The sequence below is a fragment of the Cheilinus undulatus genome, linkage group 11 (assembly GCF_018320785.1).
Source record: "Cheilinus undulatus linkage group 11, ASM1832078v1, whole genome shotgun sequence".
NCBI lineage: Eukaryota > Metazoa > Chordata > Actinopteri > Labriformes > Labridae > Cheilinus > Cheilinus undulatus.
The window spans coordinates 3,855,228-3,867,852 of NC_054875.1; positions in this window are offsets into that span (position 1 = coordinate 3,855,228).

Consider the following 12,625-nt stretch of genomic DNA (forward strand, 5'->3'; position numbering starts at 1 on the left):
AATGTTTTTTCTGTTTAATTGGTATGAGATAAATAGACAATAAACATATAAGCTCAACCCCAGCAATGATAATTAAAATTGCTCAATTTGTCCATGGGGAGGCGCTGTTTACCAGGTTCTGCTTGTCTGCATTCAGCAGCATTCAAAGACACCTGGGATGAATAACGTGACAAAAACAACCTCAGAAAATGACCAAAAACTACAGAGAATTACACCTATAAATCAAAGCTAAAATAAAGAATCTAACACCTTATAAAGAGCACGTTTTCTGTTTGGCTCCGAGTTTTTAACAGATCTGTGTAGAGATTTTGCAGAGCATGACCTGTACAGGTGTGTTTATGTAAGTATCGGGGAAATTTAACGTTTACAGTTTATTTTTACCACAATCCATTAATGTTTTCATGTTTGCATTCATGCATGTTTTATGAAGGGAACACAGGGATATTACATGTTCCAAGCACACAGTCTGATGAGTGCATGCTTTTAGGAGCACGGAAAGTCACAGTCAGGGACTCTAACTCAGTGGATAACTTTGGTCATGGTGCAAATTTGTCTCACACCAAAAACAACAACAATCCAACAGAAAAATGATTTAAGTTAACCTCAACAAGGATCCCTGTACATCATACAAACATGTCTAAAACACACTCTGCCCAAGGGCATGATGGGAATTTGAAATCCCCCTAGATAAGCTGACTGTACTATGTATGTGTTTGATTTACACTGTCAATGCAGTGTGTCCTAAAGTATAACAGAGGTGTCACCTAAAACAGCGGTTCTTAACTTTGGGGTTGGGACTCCTGGGGAGTCACGAGACAAGGAGAGGGGGTCTCCAGATGCCCTAAAGAAATTAGGAATTTTTTTCAAATTACATTGTTACATTGCTTACCATTTAACACCTATTTTTAAACACCCATTTAGTTTCTGCCTGTTTTTGCCACCCCTAAACCAATTCTCGCCACTTAAGCTTAATGTTGCCTCTGTTGGCCCATTTTTGCTACTATTATTGCTACTATTAACCCCTTTTAACCACCTTTGATGCCCAATTTTTCACATTTTAACCACATTTCACTATTTAATATGCCCATTTTTGGAAGTTTAACCAATTTATGCCAATATCTTTTACTAGTTTACATCATTTTTTCATCCTATTTCACTAAATTTTGACTCAATTTTGCCAATTGAAAGTCATTGCAGCCACATTTGAACTTCCTTTTACCACTATTTATGCCCATTTTTGCCTTATTTGCCATTTTTGTCTAATTTTTGCCACTTATAACCCATTTCTGCTACTTTTAAAATCCAACTTCACCACCTTTTCTGACTATTTTTGCCATTATTAACCCATTTTAGCAGTTTTTAGACCATTTTAATCCTTTTGGATCATGGTTTCGCTGACCTCCATGGGTCCCCATTTTGGCTGGGCACCAGAGGGCTCTTCCATTTAACCTCCCTTTATGGACGGCCTTGTCTGCACATGATTATTTTTGAATGTTCATGGTTGTGTCCAACCACCTTCAGGTACAGTAGGGGTCCCTGGTCTCTAGCACCTTTATTTTGGGGGTCACAGGCTGAAAAGGTTGGGAAGCACTGACCTAAACAACCTGGTTGGAGATCTGTTCTCTTGTTTATCTCACCTGTAAGGAAAGATCATATTTTACTGTAGTAGTCCTCAGTAGCTATCCAGTACTCAGGACTTAAAGAAAAGTTTAGAATAAACACTTTTTACTTTACTTGAGGAGATTATGCCAGAGTAACTGCACTTTTACTTGGGTACTCTGGTATATTATCAAGAATCTACACGTGTAATCTAGCACGTGTGTTTCTCATTTTTTAAACATTTCTTACACTCTATGTCAGTGATGTAGTGAGGGGTATATACAGGTATATGAAGTATAACCTGTTATTTTTTAATCTCCATAGCATTTACCCACTTCTAAACAATAAGTACACCCAAAAAAAGAGTATATAAATTTAGAGTACAGCCACTTTTGCACACAATATTGCCTGACTGCTTAATGTGTATCAACACCAACGTTAGATAAGAATAAGATCAAATGAAATCAAGAAAACCATCAGGATAACACAAGGGTTAATACCAGTTTACTTTCAAAGGAATCTGGCCTGAGCAAACAAAGGAGAGAGCTTCGTGGAACATGCAGTACTCTCTCTGTGTGATGTGAATTGAAGCAGACTCGGAGGAACGCTGACGTGTCCGCAGACACAGAGTCAACAGAGGACACGTTCACCATCACTGGAGCTGCATTCGTTCTGCAGCAGCAGAAGTTCTGTCGAACAGGGTCACGGTCTTTAACACTAGAACTGGATTTCTACATACCTAAAACAGCCAATGGGTCAAATGTACCTGTCATTAAAGTGCCTTGATTTTTATAATAGGAATGATCGAGGACTGTTAGTTAACCACTGACATTGAACAGCTTATTAACCACAGATAGCAAACTAGATCACTGTTGGAAGTTGATCCATCAAATAGAAAATCGTATTTGGACTGATTGCTAATCCCGAAACTTCCTCATCACCGTATTCTTCTTCATTAAAGCACCGAGATTAACTTCAGACATTTAACGATGGTAAATGTCTTTTTCCTCTGTTGTATCCATGTTGAAGGTTGATCTATCTACTTCTTATTAGACATTGCTGCAATAGAGAGATGGTATTTCCATTGCAGCATCTATTTATGAAATAAAACAGTGGGAAAATCACGGCTTTCTTATGGGGTAAATTTGACCTGCATGGTGGTTCTAGATATAAATGTCCATTAACAAAACTGGGATTCAGGCAAAGATTTTTTTGATGACACTAGGTGCTATAAAACAAACTTTCAGGAAAAGTCAAAGACTGACACTCTTTAAAACTGTATACACATCAGGTAAGATGCAATTAAAGAACAGATTTGGGTAAATTTGACCCATTGGCAGTTCTAGTGTTAAGGCTGTTTTAATTATGGATTCAAATCTGCTCTAAAGAATACCAAATCTTTCATTTGTTGGCATGTGGCAGATGTTTCTTTATTGGGTTGTTACTGATGCAGAGGATTACTGAGATGCCTGTTTTATGTGTTGGGTAAATAAATTCAAAATTATTTTCAGTGAGTTCTGCCCCTAAATTAGAAGGAATATATTCATAATACCATTAGCGTTCTCCTCCAGGTGTTCCAGGAAGTCACACTGTCAGCTTGTAAAAGTAATTTTTATGATTTAAAGAAGTTTATAGCAAGGATATTTATCATTAAACCTGACTGCAAACTCGCTGCATTACTGACTATGTTTGTGTGCACACTTTAAATGGATCATTATCTAAATTATGTCATATGCTTAATTACTTACCAGTGGAAAGAAATTCACCTACTAACAGAATCATGTATGCAAGGTTTTTTTTTCTGATAATGCATCATTAAAGTGCATGTAAACACATGAAATCAGATTATCATCCTCACCTCATTATTCTTAGGGATCAGATTTATATGATAATAGCATAGTCATTGTCATAATCCCACTTTCCTTTATGTCAAGAGTCTTCATCATATAAACCCACAGTTTTTAAATAGATGGTAAATCTTTAAGAGTATATAAATACATATTGGAATTCAGTGGTTATATAAAATGATCTGATGTTGAATCTAACAGTTTTAAACATAACTGGTGTTCTCATCCTGGGTTGGTCAAGGTGACAGACATTAGATGGAGCTCCCATGTCTCTGCCAGCAGACTGTGCTTGCAGAGATTACACACCGTGGTCTGGAAGCATTAATGCTCTCACTGCTTTTATCAGAAACTCTGCAAAGATGAAGTCCTGACAAAATTACACATGCAGCTTTGAAACTTAAATGGGCAAAATGTAAGAACCAGAAGACAGCAAAAGAGATGGATTTTAGGCAGCAGTCAGTGAGGCTATAATGAAAAACTCGCTTTGGAGAGGAAGTTCACAAACAAGTCCATGCTTAAAAAGACAAGACAAAGAAAAGGGTTAAAGAGATGTAGCAATGAGGGTAGAGTTGGGGATGTAGGGCTGCTGGTAAGGGTCAAGGAACATTGGTATGAAGATAAAAGTCAGGGAATGTAGGGGTATAAGGATGACAGTAAGAGCTGAGGGATAAAAAGATGCAGAAATGTAAGCATAAGGGTAAGGGTCCATGGATGGAGCTAGGGAGGGTAAAAGTCAAGGGATGGAGAAATGTAGGAATCAGGGTAAGAGTCAAGCACAGGAGAGATGAGGCGAAGAGATGTAGAGATGAGTATTCCTCAAGAAAGTAGGACTCAAGGAATGGAGAGATGTAGGAATGAGGAAAGAAGTCAAGAGATTGAGGAATGTAGGAGTAACAATTAGGGATGAGAGTAAGGGATGAGAGATGAGGGATTAAGGGATAAGGGCAAGAGTAAAGGGATGCAGAGATGACGGGATAAGGATAGTAGTCAAGAGATTGATGGATGTAGGAATAGGTGTCAGGAAGTGCAAGAGTTGGGGGATGTAGGGATGAGGATACAAGTCAAGGGATGTAGGGATGAGGATAAGAGTCAAGGGATGTTGGGATGAGAGTCGCTTTCATTGATGGGAATGTAGGGATGTAGGGGATGTAAGGAGGAGGGTAAGATTTTAGGGATGAGAGTTAGGGGTCAATTATATAGGGATGAAGGGATTAAGGTAAAATTCTAGGGATGTAGGGATGAGAGGTAAAGGATGAAGGGATGAGGGTAAGAGTAAAGGAATGCAGAGATGACGGGATGGGGGTAGTAGTAAGGAGACTGATGTATGTAGGAATAAGTGTCAGGAAGGGTACGAGTCAGGGGATGTAGGGATTAAGGTAGAAGTTAAGGGATATAGGGATGTAGGAATGTGGGAAACTGTCAAGAGATGTCAGGATGAGGATAAGAGTCAAGGGATGAAGGGATGAGGATAAGAGTGAAGGGATATAGGGATGTAGGGAGAAGGATAAAAAGTCAAGGGATTTAGGGATGTAGGGATGAGGATACAAGTCAAGGGATGTAGGGATGAGAGTGACTGTCATTGATGGAAATGTAGGGATAAGGGGATGTAAGGAGGAGGGTAAGATTTTAGGGATGAGGGTTAGGGGTCAATTATATAGGGATGAAGGGATTAGGGTAAAATTCTAGGGATGTAGGGATGAGAGGCAAAGGATGAAGGGATGAGGGTAAGAGTAAAGGAATGCAGAGATGATGGGATGGGTTAGCAGTCAATAGACTGATGTATGTAGGAATATATGTCAAGGATGAGGGTAAGAGTTAGGGGATGTAGGGATGAAAGTAAGAGCCAAGGGATGCAAGGATTTCAGGATGAGATTGAGAGTCAACTGATGGAGAGATACAGGTATGAGAGTAAGAGACAAGGATTGTAGGGATGAGAGTGACTGTCAAGGATGGAGATGTAGGGATTAGTGTATGTAAGGAGGAGGGTAAGAGTTTAGGGATGAGGGTTAGTGGCTGAGTATAAAGGTTAGAGATGAGGGTGAGGTTGGAATAATAGAGGTATGAAGCAATGAAGTCGAAAATGAGGATAGGACTCTAGGGATGGAGGGATGTAGGAATGAAGGTAAGAGTCAAACAAAGATAAGGGAAGTGGGATAAGGGTTCCTCATAAGAGTAAGACACAAGAGATGTAGGGATGGGGTAGGAGGCAAGAGATTGAGGGAAGACAGGAGTAAGGGTTAAGGATAAGGGGTTTAGTGTTGGGATGAAGAGTTGGAGGTAAGATTCAAAGGATGGAGAGATGTAGGGATAAGGGTAAGGAGTCAAGTGATGTATCAGTAAGAATGACAATCAAGGATTTAGGATGGAGAGCTGAAGGTAAGAGATGAGGGGTGCAGGGATAGAGCAATGAAAGGCTGGGGGTAAGAGTTATGGGATGAGGGTTAGGGACAAGTATAGAGGTTAAGAAATTAGGGCAAGGTTGGAATGATAATAATATGAAGGGATGAGGGTTACTTATGAGTCAAAGGTTTGAGGGGGAAAGGAAAGAAGAGGTGAGGTATGAAGGGATGAGGGTAAGTAATGAGGATAACAGTCAAGGGATGGGGGGATGGTGGTATGAGTTAGAGTTCAAGCCATTAAGAGATGCAGGGTAATGGTTAAGTGATGTAGGGAAGAAGGGATCAGGGTCAAAGCCAAGGGATGAGAGTTAGTGGGAAGAGTCCAGGGATGTGGGAATAGGGATAAGAGCTGAGAGATGGAGAAATGGGGGATGAAGCTAGAATCAGGGGCTGGAGGGATGTAGGGATGATGATAAGGGATGGGAGTGAAAGGATTGAGGGTAGGGTAGAGGGATGTAGGGACAGTGAAAGTTTAAGCCATAAAGGGATGATTAATGCAATCAAAGAGAGGAAGCATCAGAAGGTTTAACATTAATACAAGGAGGTCACAGCTTTTCCTGAAGGTAACATGAGTTTTAACGTAGTTATTTTTCTAAGGTTTCACATTTTTGATACTGATATTGAGGTTTTTAAGGTACAGGAAGTATCAGTCTCACAGTAGGGTTTTGATAGGTCTGATATTTCATTGCACTATGGACAACTAAAAGAGTGTTTTGGATTTTTTTTCAGAATTGCTTTCTATCTCAGTCTCTAAAAATAGACAGATATACCCTTCAGGCTGTTTGTGTAGGCCTGTGTGGCATGCTGCTCTTCAAGGAGCTCAAGGATAAAAAGCATCATTTCAGTTCAGTCTTTCTTACACGTGTGTTCAGTTTTGCTTGCCTTTTGTGGTTGAAATTTTGGTCTTAATCTATTTTGTTCCCTGGCTGATGGGTAGAAAACCCTGACTGGGCATTACAGAGAATATGCCACTGTATGCTGCAAAGAAAGAGCATGACACTAACATGACAACCACTCCAGCTCACACATACACTCACATACAAACAGACTCAGCAGTAGTCCTGGCAGATGTGATTCCTACTCTACACTACTGCTGACACTGATAAACCCCAAAGCCCATTGGCTGGCTCTCCTGTCGCCTGCCCCGTAATCCAGGGCAGCATGCAGGCCCGCAGCAGAGTGGGGGCCATCTGTTCCACCTCACAGATCCACTATCAGGCCTCTACATCTGTGTTACACCGCACACATACAACTGTATCAGAGAATAATTCTAGTTATTTTAACTCTACATCGCTGCCACAGACACACAGCCCTGCAGTGGTGCACACTTCATGCAAGGCAACAACACAACATTAGTTAACACATCTAATTAATAATAATAATAATAATAATAATAATAATAACAATTAACACATCTGTCAGGGAAGGCTTTTCAATCTGAATATAGCCACTGGTATCAAAGGAACAGAAAATATTTTTTATTTGTTGATGCTGTAGAAAAACATCGCTTTTTTGAAAATGCAAACCCCTTTTCTTATGTTCACAATATAGTTGGGTAGACTGGACTAAACCACTGGACATCTATCTATCAAAAAAGAGGGACAAAAACCCCCATCCCCTTTTTTGCGAAAAAGTTGCATAAAAAGGGGTGGGGGTGAGGAGGTGGGCAAAAAAAAAAAACTGCAAAAATGATTGAATGTGGCAAAAGAAGGGGGAATATGGGCAAAACGAAGCAAAAAAGAGGTGCAGAAAGCAACATGAAATGGCTTAAAAGTGGCAAAAGATGAGACAAAAGAAGAGGCAAATATAAACACAAAGTGGCCAAAAAATTCATGGGTAAAAAGTAGCAAAAAGAAGGGCAAAAATACAACAAAAAAGAGTTGCAAAAAGCTGCAAAAATTGGTTAAAAGTTAGAAAAGAAGGGTCAAATATAAGCAAAAAATCAAGTAAAAAATGGGAAAAAAGTGGCAGAAAGAGAGGCAAAACAACAAAAACAGAGTGGAAAAAAAGATTAAAGCTTGCAAAAGAAGGGGCAAATATTGGACCACAAATGGCAAAAAAGTGGCAAAAATTGTTGAAAAAGTGGTGAAACTAGTTATAAAGCAGCACGAATAAATAATTTCAACATCAGGAAACAACTATAGCTTGACAGACCTTCCAGCTCCAAAGTGACTGTTTGCCAGGATGCTAGCAGCGATGCTAACGTCTACAGCTCACACTGAAGTCACTGATAAATCACAGCTAAGGATGACCCATTCTCTGGGTTTCTCAGGGGTCCAGTCACTTCTGTGGGCGGTCCTGTTGGTATCAGTTTGTTAAATGTATAGAAGAGGAACAACCCCTCCATAAGGCTCAGGTTTCTGAGTCACATTTTGGCCAGTCCAGGGCTACATGGACGATGCATTTGGGGCTTAAAGATCGGTTAACTGATTATGCTCGATTTGTCCCAGCCAGCATGTCTATGTTGAGGCCATATGGGTTATATGCAAACTGCAATATAGGTCTCATCTGGAATCGCCCACGTTAACTGCAAGTAGCATCTATTTTGGATCTCCAGAGACGGGCAATCACAGGTGGGGCTACCATGGAACCCCTGAACAAACCCACATGGGACCTATATTATATGCGTGCCCATATGGGGCCCACATGCGGGCTGGGATCTATGCATGGTTAGTATTTTTATTCATAACTCTTAAATGTCTGCTGTATGAAATGGAAGATTGATTATAAATATTTGTCTGCAAAATTTTGTATTTGTTTTTTCTGGATATAACCAAACCAAAAAAGTGAAATTTGACTTCCCCTAAAGAAAGACGTTGCCTTTTTACACCACCAAACTGTGACAGCTGTTCCCAGATAGCTATCCCTTAGAAATCAGAATTTTTCATTAATACTGTACAGAAAAGACTAGTTGTAAATTCATGACTGATCGATTGGAAAATGGGTCCTCTTGAAGAGTTCAAGACCTGGTTAGCAGAGTTCTGGAGGAATGCCAAGAAAGAATGTAGTAAATACCGTAACTTTCCATGACTGTAAGTGCCTAAATTTAACCCCCTGAGACCAATATTGTTGTATACAACAAGAAGACACACAGGTTATTAAACCTTAAATAACTTTTGAACCATTAATCATAGCTATTTACTTTTTGCCCACTTTGTAGCCTGCTTTTGTGCTGTTCTAATGATGCTACCCATGCCTTTGTAGCCCTCATGGAAGCTTTTCCAGCAAGCGTGGAACTTTGGGGACTTTCTTGGGCATTTAACGATTAAAGCCACATCAGTAACTCCGATACTGAACATTTTTTATGCAATTTGAATCCATTTTCCATTGTTTCTGCTGCTAGCTTAGCATTAGCCATCATATTATTTTCACACAATGCTTTGGTGATGGGCTGTGACAACCAATGGCACATGTCTTGACTACAATTGATCTCTTCATTTCAATATGCCAGCCCTCATTATGTGTATTTTGGCTTCAGTTGTGTACATCAGAACCAGACAAAAAAGTCCTGTCCATATCAATACACAGTCTCAGCTCAAGATTCAAATCAGTCAAAAGGTTTTGGAATCAAATCTTGACATAAATTGTAACAGTAAGGCTTCTCTCATGCAAAGAGTTAGAGAGTGATTCAGAGATGAATAGAATGGTATCATCAGTGTATAGGTAGATGAAGAAACCATGCATGTTTACTGCAGTTTGCCAACTGTCTTAGTCTTAGTCTTTGTTGTATAAAAGTCAAACAATGGCAGCAATGAAACAATCCAATTGTTATCCTCTGGGTTAATAATTTAACTCTTAAACTGCTCCTTTAGGGCAGGTTGTGATATACAGGACACATTTTATGTAGAGTCAGATCCCTGAGCTGCTGTATCCTCAGACGACACAAACCATCAGAGGGAAGTAGGTCAGGTTCCCCACTGCTGGATTCAGACTGATGCTATCTGTGGCTGTAACACCGTGAGGGCAGGAAGACAACACACTGTCCTCAGTGTAAATTATTAACTACAATGTACTGTGTCATTTGTGTTACCTGAGGTAAAGCAAGTTTATGTCCAACTTTTAAACAAGAAGGAAGTTCAGGGTTCTGCAAGAAAGGAAGAAAAGAAGTAGAGGCAAATGAGCCGTTAAACTTCCTGGTATAAACTGTAAAGTTTTCCTGTTTTTGGTGAGGTTGATTGCCTGACAGTTTATTTTGAACAAGGCAGTGACCTTAAGAAATGTTGGTGTATTTTTTTATTCAGACAGTGGAAGGCTCACTGCTTCTTAAAGCTTCTAGTTTTCATACTGAGACTAATAATAGAACAATTTCAGCACTAATTGAAAATACAAGTGGAACTTGCAAACAAATAAACATCTCAATCATGGAATAGGAAAGAAAGACACATAAACTAGAAAAGCACTCGGAGAGCGCAGACCTCCACCATTAGCCCTATCTCCCAATAGTAAATATTGGTCATGAATATTTGGACATTTTGGTTTGAAAATAAATCAAATTGCAGGAATATTCATAAAACAATGCAAAATTTCAGCTTGGCTGGTCGGCTGAGGGGGGCCCTGTGTAATTTTCTTTCTGGGAGCTTGAAATCCTTAGCTCTACGCCCCTGTGCTGAAGCATTACTAAGATTGACCTTCAGTGGAGATAAATGGCCGAGCCCAAACCCTGAAAAACAGCCCCATACCGTTCTCCCTCCTCCACCAAACTTCACCATTGGCACAATACAGTCAGGCAGGTAACGTTCTCCCAGCATCCTCCAAACCCAGACTCACCATCTGACTTCCAAACAGAGAAGTGGGATAACTGCTGCTACTGCTCCACAGTCCAGTATCTGTGTTACGCCACTTCACCCAACCCTTGGCATTGGGCTTATTCTTGATTCGTCAAGGCTATAACTGCAGTTAGGAGTAAATAAAATAACTGTTCACATCAAGTACAAGTGGTGACGATTAGGATGGATGGATCATTGGTTAAAACAGTCCATACCAAACTCAGATGAGTTCCTTTCTGGAGGCTTTTTTTGGTCTGATTACTGAAAGTTTTTCTTCAGAGGATTAACTTTACAACAGATTAACACTGTATATACTTTGTAATTCCATGAGCAGTTCAGAGGGCGTAATCCCGCTCTTGACCTACCAGATGTTTAATGTAAAACATCTGCAGCAAGCAGCAGAGATTGGTGACCATTTGGAGTTAGAACAGGTAAGGCTGACTACACAGTAAGGATTTTAGGCTTCAGATCCAATCCTGGCACCGTTCATTTTCAGCACAAAGCAGAGTAGTCCAGTGTTCTCGGTACCCTGAGCAGAACAAACGCCCTCAGCGTCAGCTGTTTTTGCTGCTGTGCTCTCAGTTGAAAACAGTGCTGTACTCATCAGTACATCACAAGATTTGATTCGTGTGATTTTACTGATAAACTGGCTGAGTTTAGGTTGCTTTAGGGGGCAGTCAGATTCACATAAATGAAACTGATGTCTAGGACATTTGAAAAGACAAATGTCAGTAAAAGTCATGTGTCTGACTGTATCAGGGGCTGATTACTCAGAAACTGTGGCCTGTTCTTGAGTGGTATTTTCACATTCATCTTCCAGGTTTCTAACCTGACACACCAGATGGATTTGTTTCAAACATCCATCTGGTAAACCTCCCACAGACGGCATTTGGGAAAGGGCAGAAAAAAAACTCGGAGGGTGATTGGAAGAACTTTCTGTCTGTCTCATCTTTACGGGCCAATCAGAGCAACAAAACACATGACATGGCCGCTACCAAGGTATGCCCCTATCGAAGACTGAATAAGGCCAACCATGGCGACTGTAGACATGTCAGTACAGGACTTTTGTCATTGTTGAAAAGAAAATAACTCACTGCTGTTCTTTGTTCTTTTCCACCATAATTGCACTGGCCTCTTGTTGCTGCTTGCTTACGTCGCTTTCTAACCAATGGTTCAGACGGGAGCTTTGCAAGATGGATTCACCAGTGAGAAACAAGGAAACTGGGGAATCCATCTGCTCTGCAAGGTTACCAGCTTTCCCTATCACAGCAAAAAGTTCCTGCATCATGGAAAGGATCTACTGTGATACTGGCTGCCAAAGTTAAAAACCCTGAAGTGTTAAATGCCTATCACCCTGTGGCTCTGACATCTCCGACATGTTTTTAGAATTGGTTCTCTGCAACATTACACATTAAATACAAAGATAAATATTCTTTATGGTTTACGAGCACATGATTTTTGTACCCAATTGTTCCTTTTTAGCTAATACTTGGACCTTTAGCGGTGTAACATGTGAGCAGATATTCCTGCAGTTTCAAAAGTCCGAACAAAAAGGACTCAACACTGGGATTTGAAAAGAAAATAACTTTATTACATAATTTCTGTTCTGCTCCATCACCCTCACCTCTTGTTTCCCACACTGAAGCGTCCTGACAATCCTCTTTCATCCTCAGTAATCATAACACATAAAGCCCTTTCAAAGTGGAGATTACAAATCTAGTTGGCACCCAAGTAATTGCACACTCAGACACGTAGTTTGTCCGCAGAGAGGCAGAGAGTCTTTGCATGCCTGGCATTCGTAGCCCCGGGTATGACCAGCACTGATACTTACCGAGTATCCCTGCTGAGGATTCACTGTTTGTTTTTAGGAGGTTCATGGTCCCGTATCCTTTTAGAAGGTGGAAGAGAGAAAGAACCTCGGAGATGAGACGGGGCATCAAACATTGGTTAAAAACAGGGCAATAATCCACAAAGAAAGAGTAAAATATGCAAAATAGCCCTCAGAAGTAAACAG